At 37.9% G+C, this 16,080-nt stretch overlaps 1 protein-coding gene across 1 annotated transcript in view; it reads right to left on the bottom strand.

Moving 5' to 3' along the window:
- Positions 1–16,080, bottom strand: part of csmd1a (CUB and Sushi multiple domains 1a) — a 247,713-nt gene that overhangs the window by 230,838 nt on the left and 795 nt on the right.

Here is a 16,080-nt window from a genome sequence, read left to right as displayed (position 1 = left end):
GAAAAGCTAAATACAGATAGTATTGCTTAAAAATGTGGCATAAATTCGTCCTATTTGGCGTTTTAGAGTCTTTTAAACAAATGTAGATGCTGCTTGTCAGTCAGACAACACTTCTATGTTAGTTCTTGCTGTCAATTGCGGGGGAAATGATCGATGAAAGGTTTATGATGAACTGCTGTGAGTTTGAAACTAAGTGAAGGCGCTGTGTGACGAAGTGGAGTCAGATTAGAAAGTCAGATTTTGATACAACACCTGAGCATTGAGCACAGATGACTTTATGACAAACACAGTGCATAACAAAGACAGAATGTGATGAACTGTTGAGAACCCCTATGCTGGATTAAGTGTCTTGAGCACCTCTCCCCAGTGCTGCTGTGAAGGCTCTGTCGGCTCACTATGTGTGTGCGCGCATGGTAATAGCCATCACGTGGTGCAGTAGGTAGTGCTGTCACCTCACAGCAAGAAGGTCGCTGGTTCGAGCCTCGGCTGGGTCAGTTGGCGTTTCTGTGTGGGGTTTGCATGTTCTCCCTGCGTTCGCGTGGGTTTCCTCCGGGTGCTCTGGTTTCCCCCACAGTCCAAAGACATGTGGTACAGGTGAATTGGGCAGGCTAAATTGTCCGTAGTGTATGAGTGTGCGTAAGTGAGTGTGCATAGATGTTTCCCAGAGATGGGTTGCGGCTGGAAGGGTAGTATTGTAGAATCACCAACCTGCAGTCTATTTAAAAAAGTCATATGTTCCCCCGTTTACACTAATGGGTTTTAGTTTGAAAACGCAAAAGTTTTGCTACGGTTACGCAACCGTCCACACTACGCCGGAGTTCTCGAGCCCCGAAAACGGAGCGTTTCAAAAACGCTGGAGAGGCCATTTTCATTCTGAAACACTGCTGCTCCGTCTCAATGTGGATGATTGAAAACGGAGACATCTAAAAATGGAGGCAGGGCTGCAGACATTCGCCTCTCTGATTGGGGCTTATCCTCAATATTAAGTAGCCCACACACAGTTCAGTCCTGCATCCTAAGTTCAGACTTCACAAGTTTGATCAAGGCTGCAGTCTCTTCTTCTCAGTTTGATATGGAACATATCAAACAGACTGGACACGGGTAAATCTTCAAAGGGAACAGTGTACTTTATAACTTCATTCACATCACCCTGGCTACGTTGTTTCACTTTCTCAACAATAAAATGTAAACATGATTTAAGGAACTGCGTATTTTCATTTTAATATTAGCAACTTAACAGACAGCAGAAATGTTGAGGCGTCGTGATGCATAATGAGCATCATCTTCACTGTGTGGATATTTATAACAAAACAGAGCCGAATACAACTGCCTCCTTTCAATTTCAGTAAAAATACGAAACATACCCTCTCTTACACGTTACCTGAGAACAAGTAATAGATTCCAATGACCAAAGTCAGGGAATATGTCGTTAGATAAAGACAACAAGATGAATGAAATATCACGTTTAATAAATATAGTGAGATTAGATCCAGCGGGAGATGCTTGATGAGAAGTCCGACTAGCACAGCTCTCATCTGGGTAGATGAGCTGCAGCGCTTGCCCGAGTGTGTGGTCACGTGATGTGCGTTTTCAGCGTTTTGGTGTGGACGGAGAGCTGTTCAGAAACGTTGGGTAAAACGCGAGTGTGGACGCGGATCGTTTTCATTCTAAAATGAAAACTAAAACGCACTAGTGTAAACGGGCCTTAATCTAAAGCCATTCAATCTATATTTCTCTTTTTCTAAGCTCCATATCCTTAAAATCACATTAGCATAGCAGAAAACCAATGTCATTTCTGCTGACTCTGCCTTCTTTGAAGTGTTCATGTTAAGAACTAAGAAAGATCTGCACTTGCATCTAAATGCCTCATCACGTCTAGAGCCAGGACTACATGAACTGTTCGCCATGCAGCATTTGGTACATTAGGAACTGAAAGATGCTTTACAGACAAGGATTGTGATGTTGAGGAGAAGCTGTCAAAAACTTGAAATAAAAGGTTGCGGCGTCACATCAAGCCATCTGTCCAATGAATTATGGATGCTACTTGGCTCCAGACTTTGCATTTGTCTTCCTAAGCAACACCATTTAAAAGATGAGGTGCGCACAGATTTAGCTGCAATAATTCGGCATGCCCATTTTTCACCTAGCCAAAACAGCATTGCTCCTCTAGTCTACATACAATGTATTTGGACACACAGTGAACGCAGCATCACAGAGTATTTTAGGCATTTTCTAGCTGTTGTATGGGTTGTAGACTTGTTATAACTTTGCATTATGGCATTGACTGAGTGCACTTCATAATTTCCATTATGGTTTCGGACACTACTCAAAATAGCTGCCAGATTGAAGACCAAGAAGCGAGTCTGGCGATTGAGCCTAAAGACTGATTTAAATTCTTTTCTGTATAACCGTACATTCACACCGAAAGCGGCGAGAGCGTCAAAGTAGCCGGAAGTCATTCATTTTCAATGAGAGCGTCTTCGCCGGCGTGAGCGTCGAGGAGAGTTGAAATCAAGTCAACTTTATGGTAATGAGCTATGACGCGGTTCGTCGGCAAGCAATTAGAATGAAGATGTTCACCGCTTGATAGGAGTTCAGAGAACACGGACCTGTGAACTTTGGTTCCGACCACAGTTGTTCCCAAGGGTTTGATTATTTACAATATTTTAGTACAGGAAAATGCATTAAATAAGTTACTGGCGAGTTACTGATGTTCATTAATGTTATGTAAATTTATCTTAAAAAAGCGGGAATCTCACGCGATGTGACAGTACAAAACAGTATTGCTGCTTCAGGATATTTCAGACATATGGACACAAATTGGATAAATAGAGCAAAGCCACAACACATGCAACTTGATTAGGGTTGTAACGGTATGAATTTTTTACGGTATGATAATCGTCTAAAACAATACCACGGTTTGACGGTTTCGCGGTATACGGTATGTTACAAAATAATAGAACAGTGAAGCAAATTTGACTTTTTCCAAATAATATATTTTCAGTTACTATAAACAACACCACTTACAATGAACAAATAAAAAAATAAGAACATAATAAATAATGTGTCAAAGTCCAAATAAAGTCCAAATAAACATGGTGCAAATCCTCAGTAAAAAATAGATATAAATATTTACTATAATATAAATAGTTACATAACGAAACTAGATTCAATATGGAACATCCTTAGGTTTTATGTGCCAGCATGGATATGGTTGTCTGTGGATATGGATTTGGATATGGTTGTCTGCAATGCAGACAAACAGCTGCACCTTCATTTGCGTCTTTTGAAAACAGCAAGAGCAGCAGTTCGTCTTTGCTGTGTCACTGTTTTGTCATGTTTCTGTGCTGCTGTGCATGCAAAAGTACTTAGTATGAGAATTATTTCATGCAAAACTTTTTTTTTGCGTTTTATTTAGCCGCGCATAAATGTATGCCTATCTCTCATTCCGTGTTGTTCAAAAAGCTCACTGTTGGTCCACAAACAAAAGCGAAACCTATGCTTATTGGTTGTGATATAGCGAGTTTGAACCAATCTGGGCATGGAGGAGGGACAATGCATCAATGTATCATGTCTGGTTTGTCCGGAGACACAGTGACGAGCGTTTCTTTGTCAAATCAGCGTTGTCAAATTTTGATGACGTAACCGCACTGATTCCGGAGCCTCTGAAAGTCCGCGAATGTTATGTGATACAGCACTGGAAAGCTGAGATTCTCTTCTTTATGCCAATCTTTGAATTGTATGAATCGGATCAGCGGATCAAAAGTTATTAAACATTTTAGAGCAATACTTATTTTTAGCCGCGGGCGGCTGTCTCGGTCTTTAAGGGTTAAAACCGTTGATATGCAATTGTTCATGGTATGATAATCGTGCACGTTTAAATCGTGGTAGACCGTCATACCGGTATATTGTTACAACCCTAAACTTGATCTTCCATTGTTGTATGAATTTGATAAGAAGTGCGCAACATTTTCACGCTAGAAACAGGTTTTATGCAGGAATGTAACTGATATGCTGCAACGGCTCCTTTAAATACGAGATCAATGTAGCGAGTTTTGACGCTCTCGCCGCAGGAGCTGAAGGCAGACAGCGTTGTCGCCAGGGCGGCCAAAGCGACCTTGGACGCTCTCGTCGCTTTCGGTGTGAACGTACTGTAAAAGCAATGGCACGCAATAGAAGCAATATTCTCGATATTAAAAGGAGTTAGTTCTTCTAATCAACACTTACAGTGATCACCTCTGGGACACCTCATGTGCTTTATTCAGTGTTTAATGCTAATAATGTGAGTTTGAATGCCATTTTAGGTGACATGTATTGCCATACTACTGGTTTTGCACACTACTAAAAATATCTATAAAAACAATAAAAACACAATAAAACACTGTGTTTTTCTTTGTATCCTTTACTTAACTGCATTTATCTCAGCTTGTAGATGGTTTATTATACTTTATTATGAATCTAAAATGATCAATTCTTTACAGATAGAGGTATTCAAGTCATCCTGTAAAATGGTACTAATATTGCCAAATACAGTTGAAGTCAGAATTATTAGTCCCCAATTTCTGTTTAACACATTTCTGTCAACACATTTCTAAACATAATAGTTTTAATAACTGATTTCTTTTGTCTTTGCCATAATGACAGTACTTAATATTTTATTTAATATTATATTTATATTTTTCAAGATACTAGTGTTTAGTTAAAAGTGACATTTAAAGGCTTAACTAGGTAAATTAAGTTAATTAGGCAAGTTATTGTATAACAATGTGTAATGAGGAGGCTTTGTCAGAATCCATATGCAGAAGTTTATTAAAGGGGTTAAGCAAAGACCTCAACAGGAAAACAGGCGGAGAGTCGGCAACATGTAAGCAGTCCAATTCAATCAACAAACACAGGGGCAAATCCAGAAAACGTAGTGCAGGGGTCCGTTCTTCGTACCTCGCTTAAATGATCTAAGATGATTTGGTAGATCCGGGATCTTTTAATCTTGATAACTGATCTCTGGCTAATTTGGTTCTTCAAACAAGTTCGCAAATCAGATTAGAATGTCTGGATGAACTGATCTGAGATCGCTGCATGTGTTATGAAGGACAGATCTATCGATCCTCGAAATCATGATCTAAAAAGTTCATATCAATAAGTTTTCTCTTTGCATCACCAGGTGGCAGTCTTTGTACTTTTATTTCGGGAGTGCATATTGCATAAGTTTTATTAATATATATAACTTTATTTATTTTATTAATAACTATAACTATATATATATATAGTTAAAATATATTTACTATTTTCCCAAGTGTATATAACTACTACTGTAAGAAAATATCAGAATTCGGTACATACTTTCTCTATTATCTTTGCATGCACTGAGCCGATCTAATCCTGTTTATATGATTTGAACCTGCTTCCGATCAGGTTTGAGCTAGCAGAACTGTTGCTATGACAACAACTCTCGGATCAGCTTTGAAGAACGAAACAATTCTGGATCATGTCAAATCGTCAATATCCAAATCCAGCTAACTGAGTAATCCACGTACAAAGAACGGACCCCTGGCATGAGTTCAGTATCACAACAATCAGTCCAAAACAGATCAAGAGGGCAAAGACAGAGAACGTACATGAACAAGGCAGGCAGGGTCATACACAGGATAGCAGTCAGGAAAGTCACTTGGAACAATGCTGGGTAAGGCAGGTAAACTGGCAATACTTCGCAAGGAAGCATGACCTGAGCTCTCGCTGAGATGCAGCACAAACAGGAAGTAGTCGCAGAGTGAGTCAGTAGTCGGGCGAGGGCTCCCTCTGCTGGCATAGCACTACACAATGGCTGCGTTCGAAACCGCCTACTACTCAGTAGGTACTGCATTTGAATTTAAACGTACTACTCGGCCGTTAGAAAAGTAAGTTCTATACAGTATGAATGTGAAAAGTATGAATGGAATTCGGACGTACTACATCCGCCATTTTGTCATGGTCACTCGACCTACCTGCGTCATTTGCGTCGCCTCACTTCCATTCATGAATTCGCTCATGGGGCATCATGGGATAGCGCTGCGTGCATGGGATGCGCACTTCAGAATCTCGCCGGAAGTAGTAAGTCATCCGGGTACTTCTCACATACTGATTTTCGAATTCTATGAATTCGGACATACTGCTCGGCTCGCATACTGATTTTAGCGTACTAAATAGTATGGAAGTATGCGGTTTCGGACGCAGCCACAGGTTTATTCTTTTGACAATCTAAAACATATATAGCTTAAGGGACCTAATAATGTTGACCATAAATTGGTTTAAAATTTAAAACTGCTTTTATTCTAACTGAAACAAAACAAATAAGACTTATTTTTTTTTTAAATAAAATAAATTATAGGAAATACTGTGAAATATTCCTTGCTCTGTTAAACATCATTTAGGAAATATTTTAAAAAGGAAAAAAAATCCCAGGAGGGCTAATAAATTGACTTTAACTGTATGTGGCACTGAAACGTAAATTAATCCGAGTAAATCTTTCAATTAAAAGTAAATCCTCACATTATTTCTAAGCCTATTGCATACACAAGTCTGTGCAAACAAATATATATCCCATGAAACATTAGTCATGTGGCCTGTTCGCATCCATTAGCTAACTGCTAAAGCACTCGTGTGAATGAGTCCATTTACCCCAACTGTCTCCTCTCTGTCTGTGAACTACAATTCAAAGGTTTCTGTACTTCCATTATTTTCAGCATAGAGGACATGCTTTATCAAAAGAATTAGTGATGCTGCAGGCACTTCCACTGCTTCTCAAGCCTGTGAAGGAATCATTAGTTTTGTCACAGCTGTGCCATCAAAGTTAATGACAATGACTGCTGCTATTCCTTGTTCAAAGGCATGTGGGGAGTTTTCAGGGGCAGCCATTAATTAATCTTGTTTTATCAGCCATGATGCACCAAACAGCAGAAAGCAGGGAACATTTATTTTTGGAGAAGCTTATATTATTTTTTTCAAAAAGATTTTAAGTCGGATAAATTTCTAGCATTTGTTCGGGGTGCTCTGATACTGAATACTCAGCTAAGCACTCAACAGTCTTTAATCAAACCCCTAAATATAATGAAATTAACACAAATATCCATAAACCATGATTTTTTACGACTATTACTACTATACTATTTAATTATATTTAACTAACGCGAGCAGAATGATGCCAAAGTTAAGCTAGGGCGGTAATAGGGTAATACGGTATACTGCGGGAACTAAAAATAGCAACAGTGTCAGTTTCAATACCGTTATACTGTCATAAACAATGCACTTTTATAGGGGACAAGTATTAAATATATATATATATATATATATATATATATATATATATATATATATATATATATATATATATATATATATATATATATATATATTTTTTTTTTTTTTTTTTTTTTTTTTTATGCCTAAAAATGTGTATGCGTGATTGTCATCATGGGACAGTGTGGAGGAGAGAGAGAGGTGAGGTAAGATGGCGAGTCGCACACTATGTGACCTGGTCTGAAAAAAAGAACACAACATCTGCAGTTTGGCAGTATTTTGGGTTTCGACCGAACGAGAACCGAGACGTGGTATATACGAACTAGAGGTCTGCGTTCCTGCTGCTGGACCACGGGACCCGACCAGATTTCTTGTGGTGCGGGAATGAATTTCCGAATAAAGCGCGAGAGCGGTCGGTGTAATTTGAACAAGAGCGGGTGGTCTAACAATATCACTCCAGAGCAAGCAAGCGATGTTTATGTGTGTGTGTCTGTGTGTGTGAATGTGTGTGAATGAGAGAGAGCGTGATGCTGTGCATCGCTTGTTTGGTGCTGTCTATGTGTGTGTGTGTGAATGAGAGAGAGAGAGAGCGGGATGCTGTGCGTCTATGTGTGTGTGTGTTTATACAGACAGCTTGTTATAGGCTGTCTGGACTCTGTATCATCTAGCTGGGTGGTTTTTGGTTTTGCTCTTTTGTTCGCGAACGCATAATTCCCCCATAAAATTTTGTCCAGGGCAAATATAATACGAACAAGACAATTTGCAAATTGTGCAACAAACATGTGACTGCGAACCTAAGGTCGCATATATAGTGATCAGTTTCTGAATGGTTTAGGCACAAGCCAACAGTTTGGTGATGCTGTCTGTGCCTTACGTCATCATTTTTTTATTATGCACCACGGTAATACCGTATACCAGGGTAAAATAGGGAGGAGGTTTGATGGTATCAAAATTTGGATACCGCCCAAGCTTAGCCACAGTCACACTAGAGTTTGTGCATGGGAAATTCTATTGCATGGCTCTGCAAAAAGGGGCGGGATTAAACAAGATGACTAGACATAAAAATGTGATTGGTCCATGTTTTAAATTTCTGTACTGAGAGGTCATGTTTTGATCTTCGATTAGTCTCACGTAATCATGTGATGCGATTCCGCAGGTCAGAGTTCACCAACCCAGCAAACTGCGAACACTTGTTGCACAAGCTTGCGTTTCCGGTCTGAAGCATTTGCGTGCGTATGAATGGAAGTCTATAAGGTGAAAAGTCCAGTGTGACCGCAGCTTTAGGTTAGTGGGGCGAATGCTAATAAGAAAAACCTGCCCACCACTTTAAAGGGTGGTGAACTTCAAAGGGGCAGTATGTAGGTTTTACACCCAGTGGTTGAACTGGGTATTGCATAACTGGATCAAAAGAAACTCAGCACAGGTTGCCAGATTGAGGACCAAGGAGCGAGTATGATGATCGAGCCTAAAGGCTGATTTAAATCATGTTCTGTATGAAAGCAACGGCTCCTGATAGAAGGAATACACTCCATATTACAAGTTAGTTAGTTAGAATTAGTTGTTCTAACCAGCACCTGAAATTGATACATTAGAAATGGTTTCTATTTCTTACAGAGGAACAACCAAAAAACTGACAATGATCACCTCAAGTACACCTCATGTGCTTTATTCAGTGCTAAATGCTAATAATGTGAGTTTGAATGCCAATTTAGGTGACATTTTATTGCCATACTACTAAAAGCAGCAGCAAATAGTTCACCACAGATCTTAAAAATAAAATAAACCGTTTGAAATTGAGCTTTAGAACTGTGACTCAAGCCGCCAAACAAGCCAACACATATCGGTGATTCAGCATGTACATTTAATAATGTTAAAGAGGTTTAATATGTATTAATTCGATTATAAACCTTACCATTTCTTGAGTATTCTGTGCTTCTGAATGGCTGTATTTAAATTTCTGTCATGTTTCGCCTATAGTGCAAACAGCCAAATTGCTTATCTGCAAATCTCGTCACGTAGCGTGTTGTTAGGACACTGCTCACCTAATGTTTATGTTTGTAATATTTATATTATTTGCTAATTAATAACCTTGTGTGGAACTCTGAATCTGTGTCTCATTTCAGAATCTGCTACTGTCCATTGGAGGTTGCATTTCAGTCACGGACGCATGCTTTGAAAGCCTTTCTAAATGAATGAAAGCTGTTTTGAAAAAATCTAGATTAAGGCTGCAAAATATTACAAATATCTGACATTGTGATATTAAGTTTTCCTGTGATATACAGTTGACATCAAAATTATTTGCAAATTATGTGAATTAGCTCATGTGAACTCTGCTGAAAAATCCAGCTTAAAACAGCCTAGGATGGTTGGCTGGTTTTAGCTGGTTGAACAGCCTGGTTTTAGAGGGGTTTTGGCCATTTAAAGCCTGGTTTCCAGCCATTTCCACCCTGGTCTTAGTTGGTCAGGCTGAAAAATGACCAGCTAAAACCAACTTGACCAGCCTGGTTTAAGCTGGACATAGCTGGTTTTGGCTGGGCTCCCAGCCTGGTGAGGCTGGTCAAGCTGGTTTAGCTGGTTTAGCTGACCAACTAAGACCAGGATGGAAATGGCTGGAAACCAGCCCGGAAATGGCCAAAACCCCTCTAAAACCAGCCTGGTCAACCAGCTAAAACCAGCCAACCAACTTGGGTTGGTTTAAGCTGGATTTTTCAGCAGGGAAGCCCTGTAGGGCTATTCATTTTGACTTCAACTGTATATTAAAATATCAACGCAAGTTCATCAGATAAAATTTCCTTAGGTATACAGAAATTAAATAACCAAATGTAAAATAGCACTGTGTTGTCTTCACTGAATACATAATTTATTAAAATTCATTTTATTAAAGTTAAAAATGATACAATTTCTTGTGCCTGTGAGCTTTAAACTCTCTTGATCTGCTCATATAGCCACAGGCCTTAAAAACACATGTAAATGATAAACTTTTGGTCCGTTATGACTGTGGCTCCTGATCAACAAAAATCCCAATTCAACATTGCAGATCCTGCGATATGACTTTTGCAGATGCACACATTGCAATATCGATGCTAAAACGATAAGTTTTGCAGGCCTTAAATATACAGTATGACACATTCGACTACAGTAAGGTTAAAAACATTGCATTTACTAATGTAATGTAATGTGTGTAGTGCATTTATTGTGTACGGCCATAAACCCAAATTATTTCACAATCATGCCACAGGACAACGTTGCCAGTGCGCTCACCACACACCAGCTATAGGGAGAGTGGAGAGACTGTGATAAAGCCAATTTGGTGGATGGGAATGATTGGGAGGCCATGACGGGTAAGGGCCGATGGAGGGAATTTTGCCAGGAAACAGCCCTAATCTTTACGAGAAGTGCCATGGGATTTTAAATGACCACAGAGAGTCAGGACCTCATTTAAACGTCCCATCCGAAAAATGGCACTCACTGACAGTAGGGGTGTCACGATCCTCCAAATCCTCGATTCGATTACATTTTCGATTCTAAAGGCACGATTCGATTTGATTTTCGATTATAAATAATTAATTAATTAATGGCCAATTAATTATTTGTAGCCTACCGTTTAGACTTGCATGGTCTTTGTTTTACCTTTAAACAAACCATACAGTAAATGAATAAAGGTAAGTTACACACATAATTACCACCTGTCAATCACTTTTTTCTGCGGGACTCGTGAATAGGCAGTGATCTTAGTCATTATATTGGCGTCGGTAAAAAAGGTGCACAACCAACAGGAACCCCTTAACTGAGAGTATATTGTCCCCTTCACTAAACTGGGGCATTAGGGCCTCACACCAGGCCTTGCTGGCCTCACTAACACCACTTCCAACAGCAACCCAGTTTTACCATGTGGTCTCCCTTCCAGGGACTGACCAGGCTCAGCCCTGCTTAGCTTGAGTGAGGTGCAGGGGGATATGGCTGTGGCTATAAATTACTATAGTACTATAAATTGTATATGAGTTGTAAAGTTTTTCATTTGGGATTTCTCTTGACATTATTATACCAGGTGTCAATAAAAATGTGTCTTGTGTTATGAGTGAGTCACTGAATAATATTCAGATTTATTTAAAAAAAAAAAAAAAAAAACTTCCATAGTATCTGAAAGCAGTGCATGACCCAAGTAGTGTGGCTGAATAGCATTCATAAAACAGTAGGTGAAAAAGTGCCCAGATGACTAAGTATTACTGCCAAGAGTCTTAAGCATGCATCTGATGCGCACTTTACTCCCCCATGAGGCCGCGAGAGTGGAATTCTGAATGAAAGTGAATCAATGTAACTGGCACCATAAGTCACATGACCAGGGGAGAGGAAAGGGGAAACTGATGCTGCCATAATAGTGTATAAAAAAAATAAAAAAAATGGATAAATCTCCTTCTTTTAACTATTCATTCATTTTCCTTCAGCTTAGTCCCTTATTCATCAGGGGTTACCACAGCAGAACAAACCAGCATGTTTTACTCAGCAGATTCCCTTTCAGCTGCAACCTAGTACTAAGAATCAACCATAAACTCACATTCACACACACACACTCATACACTACGACCAATTTAGTTCATTCAATTCATCTATAGCGCATGTCTTTGGACTGTGGGGGAAACCGGAGCACCCGGAGGAAACCCACGTGAACATGGGGAGAACATGCAAACTCCACACAGAAATGCCAACTGACCTAGCTGGGGCTCGAACCAGCAACCTTCTTGTTGAGAGGCGACAGTGCTAACCACTGAGCCACTGTCCTTTCCTTTTAACCATTTAGGAACAATAAAAATCAAATTAAATTAATAAAATAAAAAAATAAAAAAAAAATGTGTTTTAGTTTTTAGTGGCTACTGGACAAAAGCAGAAAAGCCATCCATATGGTGGTAAGCGGGTCCGTTTATAAGCATGAAAAGGAACGGTGTCATACCAACCAGTAGTGTTCGTTTTGAAGATGCCAATACGTAGGGCTGTAGAATTAATCGAAAATCCAATTTCGATTTTGATTATGGCTTCTAACGATTATGAAAAACCATTAATCGAGATAAACGATTATTGCATCATATACCAAAACCGTGAAAGACCAGCATTCGGTCTCATTCCCACACTGAGACGAGCAGAGGAGCGCAGACATCTAAAGTAGTCTTAACGTGAGCGCTTTAATGGTCAAATAGGTGTCAAAACGCGGTGATTAGCGATTATTCATATTAACCCTCATTTGCGTAATAAACAAACGAGTTGAGAATCAAAAGACACGTGAAAGAGAAACCATTAAAAAGACAGCGCGATGTTCCTGCTGCCGCCTGTTTTTATCATTAATCAAACGACGAGAAAATACCTCTCTGCTCTTGACTGAAGGATTTTTGTAGCTAAAGTGTTTTTCTTAGGGTGAAGATGCTTAAAGCACAGTTTGTTTCATATTTTTATTCTATTGTATTTATTTCTCTTTCCTTTGCAGGGTGGAAAATAACTGTATTTATACAGTTGTAGTCAGAATTATTAGCCCTCCTGAATATTAGCAACCCTTTTCCTCCAATTTCTGTTTAATGGAAATATTTTTTATGTATTTCTGAACATAATAGTTTTGATATATCATGTCTAATTACTGATTTGTTTTATCTTTGCTATGATGACAGTACGTAATATTTTACTAGATATTTTTCAAAATACAAGCATTCAAATTAAAGTGCAATTCAAAGGCTTAATTAGAGTAATTAGGCAAGTCATTGTATAAGAGTAGATTCTTCTGCAGACAATCAAAAAATATATTGCTTAAGGGGTCTAATAATATTGACCTTAAAAATGGGTTTCAAAATATTTAAACCTGCTTTTATTCTAGCTAAAATAAAACAAATAAGACTTTCTCTAGAAGAAAACAAATTAGAGGAAATACTGTTAAAATTCCTTGCTCTATTTAACATAATTTGGGAAATAGTTATTTAAAAAAAGAAAAATTCTCAGGAGCGCTAATAATTTTGACTGATAATCGTTTTGAATAATCGTGATTATAATTATGACCAAAATAATCGTGATTATGATTTTTTCCAAAATCAAGCAGCCTTACCAATACGTACTTCTAGCTACATAATTCCTGATCTCCTGAAATGTATAAGGGCTATGCTTTCAGAATGAGCCTGTGTTTGATCATACCAACTGTAGAACTCTAAAGGGTATGCCTCTCTCATGGTTTGTGAACGTAACTAACCCAATAGGACTTACATTTGTATATTTATACAAATAAATTTTAAAAATCCATCAAGTAACACTGCAAAAAATGGTTCCATCACAAATCCATTAAGTTAGCATAACAAATGACGCCCCCCCCCAAAAAAATGTCCATAATTGTGTTGTTTCAGCTCATTTTAAACAAGTAGTTTGAACAAGCAGTAAAAGTATTTTTGAGAGCACAAAAATAGCTAAACTATGTAGCTAAAATGTGTTTTGGTTTTACTTTGAAAGAGCACCAGCTTACGCTGTATCATCCACAATCCAAAACTAAATTCCACTAATCTACACAGTGAAATATAGAAGAAACAGATCAATGTTAAGCAACAGCCCTGCCCGCTTCTCTCCTTTGATGCTTATTAATGGAGCACGAGTAGGTTATGCATCTCTCTCATCAGCATGGCACAGGCAGCAAAACTACATTAAATTCAGCATGAAAAGAAAACATGAAGCGGGACTTTGCTTTGTCCATTGGAAATTAATTTCATCCTTGCTGTTTGCTGTTGCTCTGATCTCATTTAAGTGACAGATTGCTGAAGTGGAAGCATTATCCACTTGTTAAGTCTGACATAGCACTCACCTTTCCAGATCCATACACCCAATCAGAGTATTTTTAAGCCAAACACTGTGCTGTACTGCTACCAGAAAATCATGATTCTGATGAAAACTTACATGGCCAGACAATGAGTTCTCGTTAATTAATCATTAAAATATACAGTTGAAGACAGAATTATTAGCCCTCCTAAATTATTAGCCCCATATACATTTACTAGATATTTTTCAAGACACTAGTATTCAGCTTAAATTGCAATGTAAAGGCTTAACTAGGTTAATTAGGTTAATTAGGCAAGTTAAGGTAATTAGGCATTGCATAACAATGGTTTGTTCTGTAGACAATCAAAAACAAATAATCACGGTTCGTTGGGTTAATAATAATGACCTTAAAATGTTTTTTAAAAAATTAAAAACTGCTTTTATTTTAGCTTAGATAAAACAAACAAGACTTTCTCCAGAAGAAAAAATGTTATCAGACATACTGAGAAAAATTCCTTGCTCTGTTAAACATAATTTGGTAAATATTTAAAAACGAAAACAAAAGGGCTAATACTGTTTATATAAGGGTTCACAGACACCCAGAGACTTTCATGTACACCAGGGCTGAAAATATTATTTGCTCAGCATCTGTGTCGTTTACTATTTGTGTAAACAGAACCTCACATCCCTTTTCCTTAAATACATCAATTTTATGCATTATATTAAACATTACTATAATGTATAACAATAGGCCATTTCATGCATTATATTAATCAACATTAATATTAATTATCATAATAATAACATATAATATTAAGCAACAGTTGTCATTGTTTTGATGGGCTACGATGTAATGAGTTCCTAATTGTATATATGTAGGCTATTTACATTATGGAACTGTTGCACCCACCTTTTTATAAATAAATATAATGGCATGTCGGAAACAGCTTCTGTTCCACTTTTAGACAACTTTTGGAACTGTAAAATACTGTAAAATGTATACTTTTACTGTACTATTTGCTGACTGATTAATTGATTGACTAGTTTATTAAATTTAATTGTATATTTGGCATTTTAAATGCATTTTGATGTGTTCTTAAACAGCTATTGAACTGTTATGTTAATTATTAAATAAAGGTGTATATTGAAATCTGAAAGCAACAATTATGTCATTTAACAAACACTTATAATTGATAAAGCACCATTTAGGTGCTAGCTATCTCAGGTACAATGTAAAGCTATAGTCTCTCCATCTCTCTCTCTCTCTCTCATATGGACACAGAGGAACTATGTTAGACCTATATTATTTTTTTCAGTTAAGGGGGTAGGGGAACATTAGATTGCCATAAAGAAAATGTACAAGTGTTCCTCACAAATTAAAACCAAACAGATTCATTAACAGACATAAGAGATGTCTTATACAGTGCCACTCCAAATATAGTTCAGACTCAACAGCGACTATTTCAGTGAATAGGCCATAATTGGTGGTACAACAAATGACGTTCAGGCATTTTTGCATAGACTTTACCAGTAATCATGGTTCGTTGAGCTAAACGATAACTAGCAAACACAGGCCTACACCAGCAGCAGCATTAATGATAGACACTTTGGAACTTATAATAATATTGAGTTTTATTGTGGAATGAAAAGGTATGGTAGCTAACCTGTCGATTAAAAACAACTTTAATCCAACTTAAAATGTAACATGTCTATCTATTTTTAACAACAAGACGAAATAAAATGCGTCACGCATTCGTCTAAAAACCTCAACATTAAAGCTACAAATTAGCTGCATCATAACACAATAGCATAAACATCTGGCTTCTCAAAAGTTTATATTAACATTGTTTACGTCAAGAAATCTTCCAACTGAATATACAATGTTGGCTCCCTCACACACAACATAGAAAGACTGTGTAAACAAATATGTTTGGGAACTTGCAAAGTGAGGCCACGTAACAGTATCATATGTAGAATCAATGGAAGAGGTGACTGAGGCCTTACACACCACCACATCTGTGTGTGTGATCC

This window comes from Danio rerio, chromosome 13, assembly GCF_049306965.1.
Source record: "Danio rerio strain Tuebingen ecotype United States chromosome 13, GRCz12tu, whole genome shotgun sequence".
Classification (NCBI taxonomy): Eukaryota; Metazoa; Chordata; class Actinopteri; order Cypriniformes; family Danionidae; genus Danio; species Danio rerio.
This window is presented reverse-complemented; position numbering and strand designations above follow the sequence as displayed.